Consider the following 25,375-nt stretch of genomic DNA (forward strand, 5'->3'; position numbering starts at 1 on the left):
GAAGTCTATTCTCCCCACACTGCCAAGAACAGAAAGTTCATTTTGGAAAAAAGATGAGGACTGAATCTCATCTTTGATCTGCAAAGCTCTCAGACCCACCTCAAGATTTCCAAAGCCCAGAAACCCACAGACACTATCCCTCGCCCACAATAATGGACAAAACAAGAAGCCGCTAGTGCTTGTGGTAGACGGAGGTGAGGGAGGTCTTGGATGCATTTCACTTTTATTTATTTCTAAGAAATATCACCTTTAAGATGAGGAGACGTGAGTGGACATACATTTCTAAACAACTTTGTTGATCTGATAAAACCAGATAAAGAAATTACTGTAAAAATATTGCCTCATCTACAAAGCTCAGGACATTTTTTTCCCTTTTGCTTTTTTTTAATCTTTGAGAAAGATAATGAAAGAGGAAGCTTGAAACCCCGTTTCCATTGATGTTCGAACACACAACTGCTGGGTTTAAAAACCAGAGGAGATCAAAGGGAATGGGGCCCATTCCGATAAAATTATAGCAGCGCTGGCAGAGGGTGTGGGCTCATTTAGGAACTCGGAGGCAAGGAGTTGTTGACGTACCTTCATCAGAGCTGAGGACAGAAAGAAAAATGCCTGAAATTCCAAGAGATTAATTAGGAGCGTAGCTCATAATGTTACAGCAGCTGCACACACAGTTAGCGGATACGTTTCCCTCGGTGAACACCTCGAGCCCCGGATATCAGCACCGTTCATAGGAAAAATGGATGGTGGTGACTCCCAGTTCCAAAAGACAGGTCTTCTGCCCTGAAAATGTAACTGGCCTAGGCCCAGTTATATTAAGTCTGGGGTGAGAGGTTGGGAAAAACAAATAAATTTGGAAATACAGTGGCAAGTAAGGAACCAAAAACATTTTGGGTTTATATTATATTAAAGTACCAACATTTTGGTATTTCATTAGCCCCATTTTACAGATGAGAAAACAGATTCAGAGAGGCTGAATAATTGTGTATAACTGTGCATAGCCACTTAGCCAGCTTTGACTGAATTCTTTCTGCTTTCCACTTAAAATGAGTATTCCAGTGGTTTTCTAGCCCTCTTCAATCACTGGTGGGTGGGGCCTCCATACGCAATACCTGACTATTAGGCTGTTGAGCAGGTATGACAAATCAGGTGGGAATGTTTGGGAAAAACCCACCTGGGTGGTCCTTGCAAATGCTATCAACAACTACATAAATCTAGTGCTGCTATTAAGAACTGACTCTCTGTATTAAATAGTAGAGACGTGAACATTCCACACTGCTGTCCTAATCCGGTACTCCTTAGTCCATGCCAATTTAAAGGGCACAGGAAGTTGAAAAGCCTAGCCAACCGTTTTTATCCTAAACCAGTCATTGCAAATGAAAATATGTACTCAGGGATGCAACTTCTGACAATCGGTTGAAGTAGATTCCACCAAAACCAAATGACTTTAGTATTAGCTTAATTCAAGTGTAACCAGGAAGGTGAATTAATTTCAAAAAGAGGGCCAGGCACGGTGGTTCATGCGTGTAATCCCTGCTCTTTGGGAAGCCAAGGTGGGAGGATCATTTGAGGCCACGAGTTCGAGACCAACCTGGACAATATAGCAACATCCCATCTCTACAGATTTTTTTTTTTTAAGTAGCCAGGCATGGTGGCACACAACTGTAGTCCCAGCTACTTGGGAGGCTGAGGCGGGAGGATCATTTGAGCCCAGGAGCTCGAGGCTGCAATGAGTTATGATCACGCCAGTGTACTCTAACCTGGGTGACAGCACAAGATCCTGTCTCAAATACACGTGTATGTACCTATATATACTAAAAACATATTTTAAAACATAACATTCCTTTTTCTTTACCACTTCTTTAATGGAAATAATGATATTATTAACAACTAGAATTTGCTTAGCTACAAAGGGTACTGTGTGTCTAATATGCCATTTAAATCTTCTAACAACCCATGGAATAAAGTAATTTACTATCCCCATTTTAAAGATGAGGAAACTGAGACTTGGAGGGGTTAAATCATTGTGTATCAATGTGCATAATCAGACAGTGAATGGGAGGGCCAAGATTTGAATCCCAGTCTATCTGACCACTTTCCCGCCTCCAATGCCCCAGTCAGCACTCTCAGCCGGCTCCCCACCCTGCCTCTCAGGAGGAAGCTCATCAAGTTCCCAGCAATAGAGACTGTAATGATCAAATCAGCAGACAGTGGGGCAGAACTGACAGATGATTCCAGAGCAGATGATCCCATTTAACCCTTGAAAATGAAACTGCTCTGAAGAAAAGTAGCAACCCCCACACCACCTGCCATGCTTTAGTTGGTCAACCTATAGTAGAATGAATTAGTGAGGAAAGCAGCATTTCTAACTTAGCTGCAAATCACAGTCCAAATTTTAAACAAAACAAGGCCCGGCACAGTGGCTTATGCCTTGTAATCCCAGCACTTTGAGAAGCTGAGGCAGGCAGATCGTCTGAGGTCAGGAGTTCGAGACCAGCCTGGCCAACATGGTGAAACACATTTTTTACAAAAATACAAAAATTAGCGGGCGTGGGGCGTGGGGGCACACACATATAATTACAGCTACTCGGGAGGCTGAGGCAGCAGAATCACTTGAACCCGAGAGGCAGAGGTTGCAGTGAGCCAAGATCGTGCCACTGCCCTCCAGCCTGGGCAACAGAGTGAGACTTTGTCTCAAACAACAACAACAACAACAACAAAAAGTTTACCCTCCCAGGGTGTACTTGCTTCTTTGCATCTTGGAAAAGCATTCACAGTAAAACATATTGGGATTTAATGTTACCCAATAATAATGATAGGATAAGGTAATGTAGTTACTGTGTATCATGCTCTTGCTAAAAGGCAGGCACAGTGACAGGCATTTGAAATCTCTCATGCCGTCCAACTCACAATTCCATATGTAGGTACTTCCTTTCATCTTATTTTTCAGATAAGGAAACAAAGCATCCAAGATGTGAAATGATTTGCCAATTTCATACAGCTCCTAAGTGGTAGAGTTGGGATTTGAACCTGCATTTTTCCGAAACTTTTCCTCTCTCCTATGACTACAGGCTGCCATTCCTGTTATGACCTGCTTCTATCCCAATCAGTTTCTCCTGCCCCGTTTTGAGCAAGGCACTACAAGCCAGGCTTCCTACCCAAAACCCGAGAGTCTGTCTCGTCTTCTCCACGTTTGACACTGCCCACTTCTAATCAGTCAACGTATACCATCGACTCTAATTCTATTACCACTCAAAAGTGTCCCCTCCTGTTTGGATCCTTTACCAGAGGACTACAGGAATGGAAAGAAATCACCAGCACCATGAGGGTGTTGGGGATGATAAAAGAGCATTTGTGGCTAGGCGTGGTGGCTCACGCCTGTAGTCCCAGCACTTCGGGAGGCTGAGGTGGGTGGATCACTTGAGGTCAGGAGTTCGAGACCAGCCTGGCCAACATGGTGAAACTCCGTCTCTACTAAAAATAAAAAATTAGCTGGGCGTGGTAGCGGGCCCCTGTAGTCCCAGCTACTCGGGAGGCTGAGGCAGGAGAATTACTTGAAGCCAGGAGGCGGAGGTTGCAGTGAGCCAAGCCAGGCTGCGCTCCAGCCTGGGCAACAAGAGCGAAATTCCGTCTCAAAAAAAAAAAAAAAAAAAAAAAAGTGCATTTGTACTTGAAAACCACTTGAAACATAACTACAGGTTTAACTTTCCCCATTACAGGCAGGAGAGGAAAAAAAAAAAACACAATAAATTATATTTTGAAATTTTTAAGTCTTGCTCCTACTCTCATTGAAACATACTCCTACATCTCTTATGGCTATGAAAATTGATACAACCTTTTTGGAAAATAATTTGGCCATATATATCAAGAGCCATAAAAATGTTCATCCCCTTTGACCCGGTGATCCCACTCCTGGGAATTTATCCGAGGGAAATCATTCGAAATAAGAAGAAGAAAAAAAGAGCCAGTTGTGTACAGATGTTTGTTACCTCTTTGTAATCGTAAGAATCTAAAAGCCAAATAAATGTGGAATTATAGTGGAATAATGGAGCCAATTTCAGTGTAGTTAACTCAATGGTATATTAGGCAGTTGCAAAAATAATAAATATGGGCACCAGGTAGAACCTTGGAAAAATACACAGGAAATAATGCTGAATGAAATATATATGTTCTGTAATTATAACTACATAAAAACATACATTTTTACAGATGAAAAATGAAAGGGGTCATGGAGGAATGTAAACAATGCATATGATTGATTAGCGGGATTACAGACACGGCTTCTTTGATGCCTTAGAGTTGGATGAAAATGTTATAAAGCCTTTTGGAAGCTCCCTAATGAAGGGAGTGGTCGTGACCATGAGAAGGGACCCCAGTCCCAGACCTGGGGAAGGAAGCGGCTTCCTGCTGCTTTCTGTGCTGCATGTAGGGAGGTCAGCCAGCCCCGCAGACAAGACCATGACTGCCCTACGGTAGGCACAGCCGGCAGAACCCTCAGAGGCTTTTCTCGTCTTGGGCTGGGATGTTGGTTCAGCAGAGTAGCGACAGAATCAGCTCCTTGTCTCCCTGGCTTCTGGGTCTGTGAGAGCAGCCTGAGGCTCTCATTTTACCAACGTCGGGGACCGGATACGGACCCTCCCCTTAGGATAAAGCTTGTCCAAGTTCCAAACAGCAAGCAGAAGCACGGTCAGGCCTCCTGGCCAAGGCGAGGAACCCAGATGAAGATTCCGGTGAGGGCTGGTGGAAGATCAGAGAGACGCGGCAAAGCTCCCACAGAAAGGATTCAAACCTCAAAGGGCCTTGAACCTGGCCTCACTGCCCACTGCCCCATCAGGAGGCGATCGAGCGGCAATACCAACCTAATGCCCAGCCAATCTGCTCAGCCGTCCCGCATGGCAGGGCCCTCTTCCCTTTTGTGTGCCTCTCCCTCCTTTTTATCCTTCTCTTTTCAGCCCTCCTTGACCCCAGACCTGTGAATGACACACACCCAAGGACACAGCATAGTCCCTCAGTGCGGCCCAGTGCTGAGTGGTGAGTGACTCATTAGGAGCAGTCCTTGCAGATGCAGTGTTGGATTCATCCACCACGTCCCTGCTGAGCAATTCCAGATCTGGCCATTTGCTGGAGGCATGGGCGAGGCTCTCCCCAGAGCCATCCTGTGAGTAAACACCCCTTCGTCACAAACAGGATGCGTGCCGACACTGGCTTTCATCTGGCTGCACATAGAAGGGATGGAGAATCCAGGCTTTGGCTGATCAAAACAGTGGGCAGGAAGCCAGCAGGGGTCCATTGTCCCTTTCCGCCACCCTGGACTTTGCTCCCACACAGCTGCCTTCAGATTTTTAAACAGCATTTGTTCAGGAGACAGTGTTTTTGCCAAGGCTGGCACTGGACTCAAAGGAGTTGGAAAGTGGGTAGCTCTGAATCACAATGATTCCTCTTAGCCCTTCCCTCTCTTGGCAGGTGTCCTCTGCGTCCACAAGAAGATGGACAGATCCCACTTACAGAGAAACTTGTGGAGAAGAGGCCAGAATTAATTAACAAGAAGATGTTGTTATAAACAACATTTGCTTAAGAAATGCACTCATTACTTTCATACCCAAAGGTAAATTAAATCAGGCAAATCCAGAAGAGACTAGGAAAGAAACTGCTTCAAGGATATCAGAAAAATGACGCGTTTCTGCGTATCGTTTGTAGATCAGTAGGTCCACCTAAGTTCTCAAGGGCATTTAAAACATGAAAAGCTTGTTTGTTTGTTTGTTTGTTTGTTTTGAGATGGAGTCTCACTCTGTCACCCAGGCTGGAATGCAGTGGCATGGTCTCAGCTCACTGCAAACTCCACCTCCTGGGCTCAAGTGATTCTCCTGCCTCAGCTTCCCAAGTAGCCGGGACTGCAGAGGTGCGCCGCCACACCAGGCTAGTTTTTGTATTTTTTGTAGAGATGGGGTTTTACCATATTTGGCCAGGCTGGTCTTGAACTCCTGACCTCAGGTGATCCACCCACTTCAGTCTCCCAAACTACAGGGATTACAGGTGTGAGCCAACACGCCCAGCCCCAAAAAGCACTTTTAAATATTCCGTTTGAACTCTTCTTATACTTTGCAGCATTTGGTGGTGGCGGTTGTTAATTTAAGGCAGGGTTTCTCAACCTGGGCTTGATTGACATTAGAGGCTGGATCATTCTTTGTTGTGACGGTCCTGTGCTGTCAAGAATGTTTAGCAACATCCCTGGCCTCCCCTCACCAGATCATGGTAACACCACCTCGGTTGTGATGAGCAAGTATGTCTCTAGACATTCCCAAATGTCCCTTGGGCAGTAAAGCTGCCCCCTCCTTTGAGAACCATTGATTTAGGAGGGAGAAGAAGTTAAGGAGGAGAAAGTTTTCTAATTCAAAGTAAAATTCAACCTAGTTCCTGCACAGATCATCACTTCCTTATAAAGAGGCAGACCTTTATGAATGGGATATTGTGGTGCTTTACATTGGAGCTTGACTATATAGGCAAAGTTTTTAATGCTGTGGTCTCCAGAGGAAAAGCATTCACTGGAAAAGGCAAAGCTGTTAATGTCGGTCGTGTAGGCACGTCTGAAATGTCCCTGCTTTTTAAATGACCCCTGTTTGGGCAGGTTTGCTTACAAACTGACACAGCAGACAAAGTAAGGATATTTCTTCTACAAAAAAAGATTCGTCCCCTGGCTCCTTGAAATGAACCCCCTTAGAACTTTTCCAGTTCTCAGTGTTTGGTGTTATTAACTTGACAGACTGTCTAGGCTGCAGAGAAACTGAGAAGATTAATAGAAATGAAGAAAGCATTTATAAAATTCTTATTCACATCAATTTTGTGTAAAGTGATATCTCTGTAAACTGATATCTCCCTAATGGTTTTACTCCTGCCTTTTTCAGCTGACATCTATTGGCCAAACTGAGGCTCAAAACAAGGGATCAGGTCTCTGAAAGTTTGCTTATTTTACAGGGATTCACCCTTTGAACACTGGCTGGGCCTGACCTAGACACTCGGTAGTAATGATAAAAGAGTAAAGTATTAGTCAGCCATGTTCAAGGTGCACGTGATCTGTTGGGAGAAGCAGAACATTCACTTTTTAACCAACTATGGAAAACAAGTCAGACAACAAGTGAACTCTCCTTGTCTGGATGGCACTGAGCAGAACATTCTTCCAAACAGGTGAAGTAAATCAAAGGAGACTTCCTGGAAGAGGGGGCTTTGAGTCAGGCAGGGATCAGTAGAGAGTCTCTGCATACCCCCACTGGATCCCAGGGAACACTGCTGACCACCAGAGCCTGGATGAGCAGTAACTTCAACCTTCTCACTTTCTCCTCCCCTCTTTCCTGTGCCGGGCAGATCCTTTTTCGGGGGCTGCAGTGAGTATAGCCATTTCCTAATCATGTGATCCCATCCTCCTGGCCACAGTTGATTGGTTCAGGGTTGGGCATCTGACCCAACCTGAAACCATCCAAATTCCCTCCTCTGGCAATTTGGAATATGAACTACAAGCTTACATTTCCTGTGACTCCAAGTCACATCCGGTTTATCTAACAAACGCATATAATGCTTACTATGTACCAGGCACTGTCCTAAGTGGTTCATAAATACAAATTCATTTAATCCTCATAACAGTTCTATGAAGTAAATACTATCATTGTCCCTCATTTTACAGATGGGCACACAGAGGTACAGAGAAGTTAAGTAACTTGCCCAAAGACACACAGCTGGTAAGGGGCAGAGTTACTAACCATGTTGCCTTGGGGAATTAAAAATAAGCATGGGCCAGGAGCAGTGGTTCATGCCTGTAATCCCAGCACTTTGGGAAGTTAAGGTGGGTGGATAAGCTAAGGTCAAGAGTTTGAGACCAGCCTGGCCAACATAGTGAATCCCTGTCTCTACTAAAAATACAAAAATTAGTTGGGCGTGGTGGCGGGCACCTGTAATCCCAGCTACTCAGGAGGCTGAGGCAGGAGAATCGCTTGAAACCAGGAGGCGGAAGTTGTGGTGAGTCAAGATCACACCACTACACTCCAGCCCAGACAACAGAGAGACACTTCTTCTCAAAATAAAACAAATTAAAATATAAGCACATACAAAGCTGGAGTCAGCCTTCTTGTCCCATTTCTGCCACTTTCGATTTGCCCTTGAGTAAATTGCTTAGCTTTGCTGCTTACAGTTTCCTCAGCTGTAAAAGACAAGGGTGGATTAGATCAGTGTTTTCCAAGTGTGGCGTAGATACTGGTGGGATGAGAGATTATAATATTTTTCCATAGCTATATATTTATCTTCATGTATATTAGAAAGGACACATAATAGATGATAGATAGATAGATAGGTAGGTAGATAGATAGATAGATAGATAGATTTTACATACATATAGATATCCCCAAGCCTGTGATATCACAAATAGTATTGCTTGAGATGAAACCAGAGTGGGTAGTAACATCATAGTTTAGAAGTGAGTTCAGGAAACACAGGATCATACAATGGGAAGCGTGGCCCTTGACGTTCACATGTGCCTGCACTGCCTGAGTCAACATGGTTTCAGTGGGGATGACTCCATTCCTGCATGCCAAGGTGCATTTATGACCCAGGCCAGCCACAGTGATTGTCCTGGGGAAGGACATGTGATCCAAGAGGACAAGTGAGGCCCCCTGGGGAATTTTGCTGGACCAATCAGAAAAGCCCGGTGCTGCCAAGGGCATCTGCCACCACCCAGAGAGGACCAAGGCAAGGCAGAGATCCCTTTAAGGGCTGGAAGAGGGAGAGGAGGGCCTGTGAACGCGCCATCTAGCCTCAGAGCCAGTGGAGCTGACATCACATCTACCCCCAGGGCTTTCCCTTACCTAAGGCAACACAGTTTTCTTTGTGCTTTCCACTGACTGTCGTTTGAATTTGCTTTTTGTCCCTTGCAAATAGTTTTGATGAACACAGGCAGGCAATGCAGTCTTAGGACTTAGTGAACAACTGCTACTTTCTAGTACCAGGTGGTGACACCACAGTCTAAAAAACCACAGTGACTTTGGTAGAGAGGAAGGACAGACATCACAGCTTCCATGCTGAAAGTGATGACTCTGTCTCAGGCAGCATGGGGGAGAGAAGAGAGGCCAACTTTGACATTGACTATCCTCAGCCTCAGTTTCCTCCTCTGCAGAGTGGGAATAATAGTATCTCCGATGCATGGTCATCCTAGGGCCAAATGGCATAATAGAAGCAAGCTATCTAATGAAGTTTCTTAACTCAACAAAAGGTAGCTATTACCATGTTGTGCCAGGAGTTTTATATAAAGTATTGTATCAAATTCCATGTGATCCTCACCACAATCCTGTACTTTAAAATCACCAGCTTTACTCCAGAGAAACTGGGATTCAGAGAGGTTAGGTGACTTGCTCTCAAGCAAACAGCCAATAAAGAACAGAGCTGTCCTTCAAGCCAGATCCAGCAGACCCCATCCAAGGCTGGGTGGTGGGGAATATTCCAAGGTTTTGGAAGCAAGACTCCAAGGAGCCGGTCATCAGGGGCAAAGAAATATGAAAGCCACTGGTAGGGGCAAGTGAACCAGACAAGATAGCACAGGAAATTCCCTGAGAGCTCTCCTTACTTCCTGCCCACTTTGGAAAGTTCCTTGGAAAATCCTGGGGCTCAGATTTGGAGGAAAATCAGCTTCGTGGAACAAAGGCATAAAATAATCCAGCAAAGCACCCAGTCCTGGTGCATCAGGAGGAACTAACATTAATACACGGCCACAGATCCCAGATGTTGTTATGGTTGGATTACACGGACTTGGAAAGTTCAGGCATGAGATGCCTGAATGATAACAATAGAAAACAGATCAAAAGCCCAAAGAAAGAAATCAAGAGAAATGAAAAACAGAAGGAACTGCAGGGGAAGATGAAAGAGGAGAATTATAATTCGACACTGAAGGAGAGCCAGTGTTTAAGGTTTTTCTGGCAGTTGATCCACAGCCAGATGAGACTTTTTGTAGCATTATTGGCAGTATGAAGTTACAATCCTTGAGCCCTTTTGTAGACTTTGGGGACCTTAGGGTTAAAAGAGTTCCCTGAGAATCTCCTAAGTCCATCTCTTCCTTTAAATCATCCTGGAGGTGTTCAGTGCCTGAATCTGCATAGATCTTGTCATATTCAGCTCGTCCATCAACACCAGGGAGAGCAGTAAGGTATAGGAGGAATTGAAGGTAAGGTGGTACAACGCCCTGGCCACAATCCCATAAGAGTCTCAGTGCTCCAAGTGTCAGAAAACTCCAAGTTTCTCAGTTCAGATAATAGAGAACCTAATTTACATTGACAAACAAAAGAGGAAATGAATTGACTCAGAAAACTGAACAGTTGAGCGAGGTCTAACTAGCTTCAGGTATGGTTTGATCCAGGAGTTCAAAAGATGTCACTGGGCTCAGTATCTATGTTTCACTCCATATTTGCTTTTGTCTCAAGCTCCACATGGTGACAAAATGGCAAATTTCATATTTGTATCCTCCCATGTTTGAGTCCAACAGAAAGAGAATATGCCCCTCTCCCAAAAGTCTAAGCGCTAGACTCATCAAGACCCATTGGCTCTAATAGGGTCATATGCCCATCTCAGTGGCTAGAGGAATATGATGCTCTGATTGGCCAGGCCTGTACCTAGAACCAGTAGCAAAGTCAACTCCATCCCCAGACTGAGAACTGAGGGTGGAAGACAAGTGATTCCTTGAGAAAAAGTGAATTGCATCATTAGGAGTTGGTAAATGAATGCTGGGAATCAAAAAATAATGGGTCTCCACTATTTCCCATCCCAGCTCTGTCTCCTGCATGTGACACTCTTTTGCCATTTTCTTTCCTCACAAGAAAATAGGAAGTAACAGCATTTTCATCTGGTCCTGAAATATCAATGGCATATACAGTTTCTCCTTGTCAGTTAAAAAACTAAAGCCCAAGTCATTTTACATTTGCTTTTCCAAAATGTATTAAATTGGATGTTTTTAAGTCTTTATGTACAATACATAAATAAACAAAAATATACCAGCAGTGGCTGGGCACAGTGGCTCATGCCTGTAATCCCAGCACTTCGGGAGGCCGAGGCAGGTGGATCCCTTGAGCCCGTGGGTTTGAGACCAGCCTGGACAACATGGTGAAATCCTATCTTTACAAAAGGTAAAAAACATTAGCTGGGTGCGGTAGCATGCACCTGTAGTCCCAGTCACTTGGGAGGCTAAGGTGGGAGGACTGACGGACCCTGGGAGGTCGAGGCTGCAGTGAGCCATGATTACCACTCACTGCACTCAAGCCTGGGATATATATCATCCGCATAAGAACCACTCGTTGACATCTACTTTTGACCATGCAGTGTCTTAAGCACTAGGGGATACAAAAGGGTTACAAGACCCCAGTTCCTGTTGCTGAGAAACCCACACTCTAATAAGGTTTAGGGAAGCATTGACCTTAACGGCAAAATATCAACATGAAGTTTCTCATGAAATTTTTAGTTGTTTAATTAAGTCTCTCAGAAAGAGACCTGTTCTGGTACCCTTCCATCCCTCAAATTTTAACCAATGGCTTGACAGTTAATAACACATTTTTACATTTACTTTTGTATCTGAGACTTCCAATATCTCTAGGAGGGTTCATTCTATTTTTAATTGGCATTTTATGGGTGAGGGAGAAAAGTTCAGACAGGATGAGTGACTTGCCTGGGGTCACATAACTAAAAAGTGATTATACCCAAACTTGACATCTGCTCCCTCATTCCTACCTCTAGTCATGGGAACCTACCTGAAGTCAAAAACATCGTTACTAACCCTGGATACAGAGGAAGCCAGAGGTCCACCAAGAGGTTGTCCCAAGACAGAAGAGCCCAGAAGCCATTTGAGGTCCATGCTGTTATCTTGCATTCTGTGCTACTCAAGCGCATGGATAAAAATGCAAGCTTTCCACCATCATTCTCAGCAAGCTGACACAGAAACGGAAAACCAAACACGGCATGCTCGCATTCATAAGTGAGAGGAGAACAATGAGAACACATGGACACAGGGAGGGGAACATCACACACCGGCGCCTGTCAGAGGGTGGGCGGCAAAGGGAGGGAGAGCATTAGGACAAATACCTAATGCATACGGGGCTTCAAACCTAGATGATGGGTTGATAGGTGCAGCAAACCATGGCACCTGCATACCTATGTAACAAACCTGCACGTGTGTCCCAGAACTTAAGGTAAAATTGAAAAAATAATTGTAAGCCTACCTAAAATGGAACAAGGAAACAACAGCCTTTATTTCTTTGTTTTGTTGGCCTGTCTACTAGATGCCAGGCCCTGGGCTAAGTCCTGAGATTACCCAGACACAATGAGTCCCTGTCCTCCAGGAATACACGTTCTTAGGAAGTGGAAGAGAAGGACTCTTGACAAAGTCATGTGATGAAGGCAATGGTTAAGAAGTGCCCAGGCAGCTCAGGGAGCTGGGAGGAATATACCTGCCCAGACTGGGAAGGCTGAAGGAAGAGGGAGAAGGTGGGATCTGTCAGGTAGCAGGATTGGACATGGGAAAGAAGGTTCGTGTGAACTGAAGTGGAGAGTAGGAACAGGGGTCAAGGCGGTGAGGCTGGTGATTCTGGCAATGCTTAAATAGGCACAAAGGAGATGGCCCAACTGACCCCTGAAGACCATCGGCAGCTCCAAAGAGGACAGAGGCGTTTTTTTCGTTTTGGGTGCCTTCCAGATGCAGTGCAGTAGGTGAGTTGGATGTGGGCATGTGTGCAGGTGGAGAGAGCTGTTAGGAAGCTGTCAAAGTTATCCAGGTGAGAACTAATGGTCACCAAAGCTAAGCAGTGCTGGGGCCATGGGGGAGAAATACTCAGGTTGGAGAGGGATTCCAGGGCAAGTTCAGACAAGGCCAGGAGGGCTGCTATGGGGGAGCAGGAGAGTGGAGAGTCAGAGGTGGCAACCAGGGTCCCGGCACAAGTGACGCTGTTGTGAGAGGGGTGGGGGGCACAAGAGAGGAGGATATGAGATATTTTGTGGTGTTTTGAGATTGTGGTGCTCACAGGAAAGAAATGAGACAAGTCCAGTGGGCTGTGGGATACAGAGGAGTGGGGCTTCCAACCTGAGCTGGAAAGACAGCTGGGAGTCATCCCGGGATGTCCACGGCTACGAATGTGAATGGTGGCTAGAGCACTAGATTGAATGCATCACTCAGGGGAGAGTTTATAGAACAAGACACAGGACAAGTATAAAGTCCCAGAAGACAAATGAAGGGGTATGAAGAAAACCTGGAGAGAGGGGTGACACCTAGGAGCCCAAGAAGGAAAAGCTTCTTAAGGAGAGGGTAATAGTCAAAACCTGCAGGAAAATTGGTCAGATGAGGACTAAACAGTGCTTACTGGATTTTGCAATAAAGAAGTCCCTAGCTTTGCTGGCAAGCATGTCAGGGAAATGGTGGGACCGGCAGCCAGCACGCAGTTGATGGATAAGAAGATGGGAGGTGATGACATGGCCTTGTGGCTGGGGACAACTCTTTCAGGAAGCTTGGCAGGGAAGGGACAGAGAGAGATAGGGCCACACGATGGAGAGAAGGTTTAAGGCTTAGAGGTTTAGGCTGTTGTTATTTTAAGAGAGTAAAAGGCTTGGACATGTTTATAGTATGCCTAAGGACCCTCAGCAGGTGTAGGGGTGGAGGGGGATTGATTCGAGTTTAGAAGGCAGGGTGCACCTCCTCTTCTGAGGCTGGAGGAAAGAAGAGAAGGGAGAAGGGAGCATCAAGATTTAGATAAATGTGTCCATGCGAAGGCAAGATGTCAAGAGAGGTCAGCCTGATAAGCTGGATTTTCTTAAAGAATTAGTGGGCAGAAGTGTTTGCCAGAAGTGAGGGGACAAGCATGGGGTGACCAGGCTAGCTCTGAGACAGCAGTAAAGATTCTGGGCAGCACTGAAGGGGAACAGGAGAGGCTACTGAGCCGTGCCAGGACCATAGAGCTTAAAGGCTCTGAGGTTCCTAGTGGACCAGAGCAGCCCAGTTGTATGGTTTTCCAATCTTTTGATTTGGAATTCATGGCAAGATCAGTAGGGACTAGGCTGAAATATCTTGCTTATGAAGAAAGAATGAGCTAAAGCAATAAAGACAATAAAATGAAATTAAAGAGAAATGTTTAATCTACTCGAGGGAACAAACTTCTCAGCATTTTAGCAGGACCTGTCTACGGTCCAAGCGATACGATTATATAAAAAGACACTCATCCATTCAGTAAGGTAGGTCTGCAGAATTTCTACTTGACAGCACTTCTTAACCTGGATTGCTTTACTAAACGCTTTTGGAAGTAAAACCTTCCCAAATGTACCCTAATTTATACTTTTCGATAATTCAGATGGGGCAATGGGAATGAGTAAAAATGCTGATCTTAAAATTTAATGGAATTTTACATTTTAAAAAATTAATGCTAAGAACTCAAATACCAGCTACTGGAAAGTTCAAGTCATGTAAGGCACGCAAGCCACACTCTGGATATGTGCTTTAGACTTGGAGCAACATATGTCAATGTCCCTGTCAACCCAAAATAGAGTCACTATAAGGGAGGAGTAGGGAGGGTGAGCAAAGGTCCATCCTCCCAGCCCTTAGGAGTACTGTATTCTGTAAGATGAGAATGAGGGTAGGGGTAGGAAAGAGACCCAACCTCCCTGATAGAGACCACTGAAAGGAGCTGTTGTTAATTAGCAGGCACCCTGGTTGGTGACAAAAGCAAGAGCCCATGTTTATTGAGGATTCCCTCTAGTCTGACATTGTGCTAACGACTTTACATTGGGCTATCTCAGGTGATTCAAACAACAGCTTATGACCTGCTTACTGTTATTATGGTCCTCATCTTGGAGATTAAAAAAATGGAGACCTATTGAGGTGAAGAGTATGTCTAAGGGTGCATAGTCAGGACAGGGCAGAGCCAGGACAGAAGCCCAGATTTATCTTATTCAAGGCCAGAGTTCTAAACCACAGTGCCTTACTTTTTCTAACCTTACATGAAGTCACCACTGCCCACATTTCTGGCTGTCTCAGAGAGGCCCAAGCAGCTACAGACAAGCCTATGAGCTTTGAAGCAGGCACTGAGTTCTGAGCATAAATATTAACATAACTGGGTGGGGGCCACTTAGTGATAGGAGCTTTCAATGGAAAAGGTGGTTGCTCTTTTCTAAGCATGATATCTTATAGCTGGGGTGCTGCAAGATGTGAGAGACAGAGAGGGAGAGTCAACAAGATTGTGTGCCCAGTACAAGGAAGGCACTCAGTTATGTCATAGAGGTGAAAAAAGAGAAGCAACTATGGCAGGAGGGGAGGAGGTAAGCAAGATTCCTGGCCACTGAGTTTGAGATAGCAGGTTTCTTCTTTCTACAAACATGCAGTTCCTAACATTTGAGTTCCTGACATTCCTAACTGCAGAAGGAACTTATGCAGTTCCTAACAGGTGCCAGATTCTTTTCCAGGCAATGAAATCATTGGGTGGCGTGGGGGGTGGGGGGGTCAGGAGGGACGGAGACTGTGCGGTCCTGTGAGCCCCACCTCTTTGTATCTATGCCCTTGTGGGTCCCTTCCCTTGAGTGTGGGCATAACCTGTTAATCACCTCCGGTCTACAGAATGTGGGAAAGGTGAAGAGATGTGCATGACCACGTGTATGTGACTGTGTTACATAAGTTTGCAATGCCCATCTTGTGAAGAGACTTCCTCTTCTTTGCTGACTTTAAAGAAGTCTGCTGCCAGTTGTGGGCTACCATCTAGAGAAGGCCCCATGACAAAGAGCTGAGGGCAGCCTCTGGCCAACAGGTAGCAAAAACAAAACAAAACTGAAGGCTTTAACTCAGTAGCCTGCAAGGAACTGAATGCTGCCAAGAAACACATGAGCCTAGAAGTAGATCCTTCCCCAACTGAGCCTCAGATAAAACTGCAGCCCCAGATGACATCTGTATTGCAGCCTTGTGAGAGCCTTAGCAGAGAACCCAGATAAACTGTGCTCAAACTCTTGACCCACAGAAACTTTAAGATAAAGAATGCCTGTTGCTTTAAGCTGCCATATTTGTGATAATATTGTCATGCACGGATAGACAACTAATATGGGGGCCAAAGGGACCTTTCTAGAAGACGGAATCTTAATATCTCTCTTTCCCAAACTTTAGCCATTTGGCTCTACCTTTCACAGAAAGATTAGTCTGTCCTCTAGGGTGATTCCTCTTCTCAGATTTTTCAAAACAGCCCAGGTTTTATGTGCTATTCCTATTTTTAAATAAAAGTGATTCCTTCTATATACAATAAAATTTATTAGAAAATACATCATTCATGTTCTAATTTATATACCAGTATAATACTTTTTGGTGGGAAAAAAACCCTTGCAATTCAGGAAAACAATTTTTATCAGACTATGTTTCTTCATTTGGGGTTTGGAAAATACAATTTCACCTTTCCTTTTTCTCACACTGGGGAAAACCACAAATGTGCTAAAGTTATAGTTTGGGAAACTGAGTTCAGGTAAGAAAGTTTACTGGCTCAAGCATTCTGTCTAAACTACAGCCCAGTTCTACATGATTTCTGAGGAGGGAGAGGCTATTCATGCCAAGTGGCCACAGTCATGCCTAAGTGTACAGGAGGCAAGCCTAGTTGGTCAACCCAGAGGGAAAGAGAAAATTCAACAAGTTAGCTTGTAAGAGCTTCCCAAGAAGTTCCTTTTTTTTTTTTTTTTTTTCTGAGACAAGAGTCTCACTCTGTTGCCCAGGCTGGAGTGCATTAGCTCGATCTCTGCTCACTGCAACCTCTGCCTCCTGTGTTCAAGTGATTCTTATGCCTCAGCCTCCCAAGTAGCTGGGACTATAGGTGCGTGCCACCACACCTGACTAATTTTTGTATTTTTTTTTTCTAGTAGAGACAGGGTTTCACCATGTTGCCCAGGCTGGTCTCAAACTCCTGAGCTCAGGCAATTCTGCCCTCCTCAGCCTCCCAAAGTGTTAGGATTATAGGCATGAGCCACAGTGCCTGGCCAGTTACCTTGGGTTTTGAAAGCAGAAGGGATAGGAAAGAGGCTCTGGAAGAAACCAGGACAATGAGGATGTTGGATTTCAGGAAGTGCTTTGAATGAAAACAGTTAAGGGAAAATGCAGCCAGACACTTGAATTGAACTATGGGTATAAGAAGGAAACAGTTGAGAGGAGGGTCTGGGAGTCAAAAGGACACAGGGATAGAGGTGCCTGCCTCTGGGACAAAGGAGTAGGCAAAGAGCAGTGCAGGAGAGAAAACAAGTAGAGACACAGAGGGCAAAGAAGGAAGAAGACAGTGTTGCCTGATGCAAAAGATTCCCGGAAAGATCAACAAGAATATGCAGAAGCAAATGGAGCACCATAATATGCATGCCACGGAAGCAGGGTTTTGTCTATTTTGGTCACTGCTATATCCTAAGCCTGAACTCTATCTGCCACAGACACTCAATAAATATTACTGACTGACTGAACAAAGACTGAAAGAAATGAAAGAAGATAAGACAAAGATACCAAAGGTGGGGCAGAAGAGAGGTTTTACTCAGTTCATCCATCCATCCATCCACCTATCAATCCATCCACAAACAGTTGTTGAGCCTTTTCTTCGGGCCCAATACTGTAACCATCAGGAAGAAAGCCACAATCAAAACAGCCAAGACACCCTGCTCTTGGGAAGTTCGCATTCTACTTGGGAAAGACAGGTGTCATACAGGCGAGCAAAGAAAATAAATACAAAATTTTAAAAATGCTATGAAAGAAATGAATCAGGATTTAGTAGGGGAGAGTAATTGGGTAGGGGGCAATGAGCATGTGGTCAGAGAAGATCTGGCAGAAGAAGAGGCTGCTGTTAGAGCTAGAATAAGATGAGAAGCAGTAGCCAGTCATATGAAGAGAGAGTAGAAGTGCATCCCAGTCGGGGTAAACAGCAAACACGGTCTCTGCTGTGACCTGAATGTTGGGTCCCCCCAGGATTCTATGTTGAGACCTAATCCCCTATGTGATGGTATTTGGAGGTGGCCCTTTGAGAGATAGCTAGGTCATGAGAGTAGATCCCTTATGAATGGGACTAGTGTCCTTATAAGAAGAGACATGCAAGAGCTGGTTTCTTTCTTGGCTGTGTGAGGATGCAACAAGAAGGTGGCTGTCTACACACAAGGATGAGAATGCTCACCAGATACCAGATCTGCCAATGCCTTGATCTCGGACTTCCCAGCCTCCAGAACTGTGAGAAATAAATGTTTATTATTTATGATTATTAAATAAATGTTTAATTCAGTCTATGGCATTTTCATTATAGCAACCCAAACTAAGACATTCTCAAAGATGGAAATCCATTTAGGCACACAGAGGGACAGCAAACAGCCCATATGGGTACAGTAGGGTTCAATGGGGAGGGGTCTAAGGTGAAGTCCTAAAGCCAGCAGGAACCAGATGGTATAAATGGCAAGGAACTTGAGAAGATATCAGAGCTGAACAAATGTCACCTGACTTACTTGCTTAAAAGTCACTCTCGTGTCAGGGTTGTGAAGGGGCAAAAATAGAAACGAGGAGACCATAAGGGGACTGATGAGAGAGGACAGTGGCTTCCACCACTGCAAATGGTGGCCCTGGGGAGCAGAGAAATGGGCAGGCTTCTGACCTGCTTACTGTTATTATCATCCTCATTTTGGAGATGAAAAAATGGAGATTATTGAACGTACCTTGGAAGAGGACTGGACCCATCTTGCTGAAATGTTGAAACAAACTGGAAAGGAAGAGAATAGATCAAGAATGACTGGCATGTTCCTAGCTAAGAACTGAATGGATAGCAGTGCCATGGCATGAGATGGGTAAGGGTTGATGGGGACCATGCTGAGGAGGGCGCTCCTTGGGGAGATATGCAGAGTTCCATTTAGGACTGGTTGAGTTGAGATGTCCACTGAACATCTAAATGGAGATGTCTACCCACTTGAATGGATTGGGAGTTACGGGCCCACATGACACCGTGCAGAGAGTGTAGAGAGAGAAAGTCATTGATTTTTTTAAAAGTTTTTTTAACAAGACAGTTTTTTCCAGGCCAGGTGTGGTGGCTCATGCCTATAATCCCAGCACTTTTGGCAGGCGGATCATGAGGTCAAGAGATCAAGGCCAGCCTGGCCAGTATGGCGGAACCCCGTCTCTACTAAAAATACAAAAATTAGCTGGGCATGGTGACACGCGCCTGTAGTCCCAGCTACTCGGGAGGCTGAGGCAAGAGAATCACTTGAACCCAGGAGGCAGAGGTTGCAGTGAGCTGAGGTGGTGCCACTGCACTCCAGCCAGGTGACAGGGCAAGATTCCATCTCAAAGAAAAAGACAGTTTTTCCCCCTTTCAAATTAGCTAAAATGAAAAAGAACGGGAAGACTCTGTTTCTCAGTTTTGGCAAAGATGTGGGAAAACGAACACTTTCAAACACAGCTACCGAGTGAGCAACCGAGCAATGTGTATTTAATGCCTTAAAAGTCAATATGTCCTTAAATCCAGCAATTACAGTTCTAGGGATGTGGTGGGAAGCAGGCATGTGGAATGTGCTCAAGTGTGTCTGTATCCATATGTATGCTCATGGTAGCTTTGTTTAAGTACTGAGAAATAGAGTAGTTCAGTACAATGGAGTACCACGTAGCCATTAAAAAATGATGTGGTAAAATTTTACTGTTGTGTCAGAGATAATAACGAAAGATTTTGAAACCAAGCAAAGGAGTATGGAATGTCATTTGCATGGAATGCTGCATGGCATCTAGTGCGCCCTTTGAGGTAATCTGATTCTATAGGTGTCTCCGCCTTCCATTGTCTTTGATGAGGCTATTTTGCAACTCTCTAAGTTATTAAAAAAAAAAAAAAAAAGGCAGTCATGCAAATCAATCTTATTCCTAGAAATACAAATGAATTTTGCCCTAATTGTTGTCCACCCTGCAGAAAATATGATTCCAAATGTAACATTTTATGGCCATTGAGATAGTAACCCATTTTGCATCTGTTAACAAATCATTTTGGATATTCTGATGGCCTATAGGCTACAGTTTCGTGTGTCCCCTCCAAAATTCAGGTGTTTAAAATTAATGGCGAGTATGCTAGCATTAACAAGTAGGAGCCTTTAAGAGGTGATTAGGTCTTCAGGTTGTCTCCCACGTGAATGAAATTAAGACCCTTATAAAAGAAGCTTCACGCAGCAGTCAGCTCTCTTGCCCTCCACCTTCCCCACATGAGGATACAGTGTTCCTTCCCTCCAGAGGATACAGCAACACGATGCCATCTTAGAAACAGAGACCAGGCCCTCAACAGCCTTCATCTTGGACTCCCCAGCCTCTAAAACTGAGAGAAAGTAAATTTCTGTTCTTTATAAATTAACCAGCCTCAGGCCAGGCGCGGTGGCTCATGCCTGCCATCCCAGCACTTTGGGAGGCCAAGGTGGGCAGATCACCTGAGCTCAGGAGTTCGAGACCAGCCAAACCAACATGGAGAAACCCCGTCTCTACTAAAAATACAAAATTAGTTGGGCGTAGGCATGCCTGTAATCCCAGCTACTTGGGAGGCTGAGGCAGGAGAATTGCTTGAACCTGGGAGATGGAGGTTGTGGCGAGCCGAGATTGCGCCATTGCACCCAAGCCTGGGCAACAAGAGCGAAACTCTGTCTCAAAAAAAAAAAAAAAAAAATTAACCAGTCTCAGGTGTTTTTTATAACAACACAAACAGACTAAAATGCTATACATATGTCTGTTCTTCAGATTCTCCTTGAACAGGTTGTAACATATTACTGGGATTCCTAGTTAATTAATGAGCTGAATAAAATCTTTGACATATGTCTATCTTATATCTGCATGACAGTCACAATTTTACTTTTTGAAAATTATCCTGTAACAGTTGGCACAGAAAGGTGTTTATGCTACAGACCAAGGACTGGCAAACTATGGGCTGCCAGGCAAATCTGGCCTGCCACCTATTTTTGTAAATAAAGTTTTATTGGAACACAGACATGTCCCTTTGTCTTCATACTGGTTTTGTACTATAGCAGCAAGGTTGAGAAGTTGCAACAGAGGCCTTATGGCCTGCAAAGCAAAAAATATTTACTATCTGGTTCTTTAATGGTAATGTTTACTGACCTCTGCTATAAATGAAAAACTATTACCAAGCAGGATTCCAAAAATGCATTTTATGTGCATATATATATATATACACACACACACACAGAGTCAAAAGTGTAGGAGGGTATACAGTAAAACATTTTCTAGAAATCATTGTGGATTTGAACATCTTGCCTTTATACTCCACCCACCAGTCATGACAGAATCCTCTGAATACTAAAGGGAAGTCCAACCTTAGAATTCTCATAAAATGTTTAATATAAAGTTATTCAAAATGATTCATGAAAGCTGCAAGATGGAGTGGACTTGGAATCAGGTAACTAGTTTGTCCAAGCTTGGCCAAGACTTATCCAGTTTTAAAATTAAAAAGTCCCATGCTCAAAGAACCTCATCACTCCCAGACAAACTGGGGCAACTGATCACTCCAGCAGGAAATCGTACACTACCGTGGCTTAGGTCCTAGATCTGCCACTCACCAGCCACTTGACAGCATTCACCCTCTCTAAGCTGCGCTTACTTCAACTGCAAATATATACTCCCCTGTTCCGATATCGCTGTGAGTATGAAGTGAGTTAGTACACGCACATGTGCTCAGTAAACGATGACCGCAAACAAAAAAGGTCATTATCACTTGGTCCCCTACATAAAATGATGCAATGGCTAGACATTGTGTGACATTACAACATAGATAGGATGACAGGAAATTACCTAGAAGGTTGTCATGTAATTATAAGGTTACCACATAATATAATTTGTTGTCTAAACCAGGACAATGTTGAGAGTGGAAGGGGGACCCTATAATTACACTGGCATAACAGGAGCAAACCAAGCCCCTCCTAAGCAAGCCTTTACATACTGTCAGGGATCACAGGGTAACATGGTATTAAGGCTGGCTTCATGGGTGTCAACCTGTACAGTCACACATGGCCTCACACTCAGAGGGCCGTGTGCTTGGTTTCATGCTCTGATACTTCAGAGCATGAAAAATTGCTCTTGAAATGCCATCTTGAAATTCTTAATAATTTTTCAACATGGGTCCCCACGTTTTCATTTTGTGCCAGGTCCTGCAAATGATGTAACTGATCCTGCATAGGGAGGATCCTGTCGGGCAGAGAGACAAGATGGCATGACCTCCGAAACCCCTTCCAGGCCTAGGCAGCTAAGCTTCCAAGCCCCTAAGGAGAAAGTTTCCGTTTTAACATCAGCTAGTTCAGATCCCCTGAGGTTAAAAATAACAGCCCATGATGAGGCAAAGGATGGAGGCTGGGGTCCCCAAGCAGCCTCTCTGTCCCACTCAGAGCAGGTGCCAGCCTGCTATGAGGAGCCAGCCAACATGAGCTCAGAGGTGCTGCTCAGGCTCCACCTCATGCCTGTTTGAACTCTGATTTTGTCCATGGCCAACGTTTCTGCAACCTGGCAAAGGCTTGGGTAACTGAGCAGCTGGACGAACCCTAGAGGGCATTGGAGTGTTAGTCATCCTACAAAGTTCAACTTACCCATCTGGCAACCCAGCCCCGCTAATGGCTGTGAATGCCATTTATGGGGCTTTCATGGGCAGTAACTGTAGAATCCAGCTCACTGTCTTAACAAACCAGAACAAAGCTGGGTGGCATTGCCAGAGAACTGCAGCTGCTTGCACGGCAACTAAGAAGTTGATTTTAAACTCTGGGGTGAACCCTAGAAAAGACAGCAAGATGTAAACCAATAGAAAAACCACTCCAGGCTTATTTTGGAGAAGGGGAGTGGCCGTGGACACTGACCATTTTCAGGTTGCACCTCCCAGAGCCCCAGTCATTCCCATGAGTTACAACAGACTTTCCCAACCCCAGCGCTCTTGACTTTTGGGCTGGATCACACTGTTGTGGGAGCTGTCCTGTGCACTGAAGAATGTTTAGCACTGTCCCTGCCCTCTGCCCAGAGATGCCAGTACCACCTCCCCCACTCTCCCACACATTTGTGACAATCCAAAACTGTCTCCAGACTTTGTCGCATGTCCCCTGGGGTGCAAAATTGCCTTCAGTTGAGAACCCCTTGTTTACAGCATCAAAGACTATCCTCATGAATGGTGATTATGGGAATGAAAGGAGTTTACAATGGTTCACCCTCTTAGGACAGTACCTAACAGGTTAAGCACTACATGAGTATTTGTTAAATAAATGAAATTATTGTACCCCACTACCCACACCCAGCCCACGTGCCAGCTGAAGCGCCCCACTCACCCTACATAGCAGTCATACCATGCGCTTCTCTGTGTCTGCACAGCACCTCCACCTCTATTTTTTGCTTTTGCCTCTATTTGTGGCTCAGCCACTTGCTACCAGGGCAAATGTCTTCACTTCTCTGAGTTTCTCAGCTGAAAACTGAGAAAATCTTATTCATCTCATGGAATTGTTTTGATAATTAGATGTGTTCCTGTATGACAGGCACCTGCAACAGTGGCTGGCACACAGTAGGTGCTCAGGGCCTAATGAAGAGGTATTGTTTTTACCACCCAACATTGCCTGACAGGTGTTTGAAAAAAAAAAAAAAGCACCTACATTGCATGGACACTGTGTGTGTGTTTCAGACTAGAAACTTGGCACTGGATTCCGAAGATCAACACGGGATTTTTCTTTCTCTTCCCTCTCTCGCTTATAAATGAGGGCACAGCTGGGTTCTGTGATAAAATGCCCAACTCCACTTGCTCTAGATGTGGCAAGGTACGTTTGGGTTCCTATAAGTCTGCTCTGTGACACACCTGCTTCTGCAGCTCCTTCCTGGGGTGGGGAGTGGGGTGGGAACACCTGATCATAGGGTGAGGAAGCGGCTCACCAGGACTAAGGGGGTTTCGAGGAGGTGGGACTTTCAGTGCTAAAACCCAGAATGTGCTGTCCCAACCAGGAAAAGCTGATCACCTTCCCTGAGAGTTTGGGATTCTATGAGGACTCCTGTCTGGAGTGCAGCCCCACTGCTAGGGCGGTCCTTTATTGTCAGAAACCTTATTCCCAGAAGGAGACATGAAGTGGAAACTGAGTGTCCTCTGCCCTGCGGTGCCCAGCTTCATTCAAGGCAAGCTTGGTCCCCCGGCTTTCATGGGGATGTGAACGCCTTGCCAGGCTCCTCTCTGCTCCTTCCTCACTCCTTAGCACTGGCCTTGGCATCCTCTAGCTGAGCCCAGCTCCTGTCCCTGAAGAGCTGCTGCCCCAGCCCCACTGCCAGCACAACCCCTCCCACCCCACCTGTCCCAGGGCCACCTGCACTCACTTAGGCTCTATCTCTGCTTGGGGGCCACCCTAACACTGGTTCTCTTTTCACCTTAAAAAGAGTTGCTGGAACTGAACCCCAGTGACTTGTCGGCATTCACGCCACTCCTTCCAAACCCTCCAGAAAGCACACCTGTGGATGAGAGGCGCAATTAACATTATCAGTCATAAAGGATCAGAAGGAAAACCCAGTGGCCATTGGGAATTGTGAGTGCCATAACCACTTCCAAGCATTTGGGGTTTTGTTTTATTTTCTCTGGCCTGGAGGGGTGTGGAGAGGGGCCATATATAAGACAAAGCCAGTTTTCTCTTTTTGAGACACAGTCTCATTCTGTCACCCAAGCTGGAGAGCGGTGGCGCAATCTCAGCTCACTGCAACCTCTGCCTCCCGGGTTCAAGCAATTCTCATGCCTCAGCCTCCCAAGTGGCTGGGACTACAGGCACACCCCACCATGCCCGGTTAATTTTTTGTATTTTTAGTAGAGATGGGGTTTCGCCATGTTGGGCAGACTAGACTCGAACTCTCAAGTGATCCATCCGCCTCGGCCTCCCAAAGTGCTGGGATTACAGGTGTGAGCCACTGTGCCCGGCCCACTTCAAATTTACCACTCCAGACCTTTCTTCTAGAGGGGGAGAACTGGAACCTACGAGAAATCATATGGATCTGAAATTCACCCCTGGAAACTGACCTGGGGTAAGGACACCAGGTGGAATGAACCCCCAAGTAGACCCTACAGAGGCAAGGAAGGAGATTGAGACCTGTCTGTAGAAAGCTGTTATGAGCCTAGAATTTTAACTTATGCTATTGACACCATGCCAAGCACCCAAGGAAAAGGAAAGAGAAGAACCTACACCTCCTCCCCCTTGCTAGTGAGTGAGGTAAAATGATCTGGGGAGGAAAAACAAAACAAAACAAAACAAAACGAGGTAAGGAACACCAGATGGAGCAGAGAGGCTGCCCAGAAATTGCTGCTTTTGTCAACCTAGATTTGTTTGCAGGTGAGTGCAGTGTTGATAGAAAGCAAGTCTATTTCAA

At 45.1% G+C, this 25,375-nt stretch overlaps 1 long non-coding RNA gene across 1 annotated transcript; it reads left to right on the top strand.

The window, feature by feature from the left end:
* The first annotated feature begins 23,971 nt into the window (after positions 1-23,971).
* On the top strand, positions 23,972-24,839 carry LOC139359383 (uncharacterized). Its single transcript, XR_011615297.1, has 3 exons — positions 23,972-24,145; positions 24,464-24,546; positions 24,820-24,839. It is a non-coding gene; the product is annotated as an uncharacterized lncRNA (long non-coding RNA).
* The last annotated feature ends 536 nt before the right edge of the window (positions 24,840-25,375 follow it).

This window comes from Macaca nemestrina, chromosome 17, assembly GCF_043159975.1.
Source record: "Macaca nemestrina isolate mMacNem1 chromosome 17, mMacNem.hap1, whole genome shotgun sequence".
Lineage (NCBI taxonomy): Eukaryota > Metazoa > Chordata > Mammalia > Primates > Cercopithecidae > Macaca > Macaca nemestrina.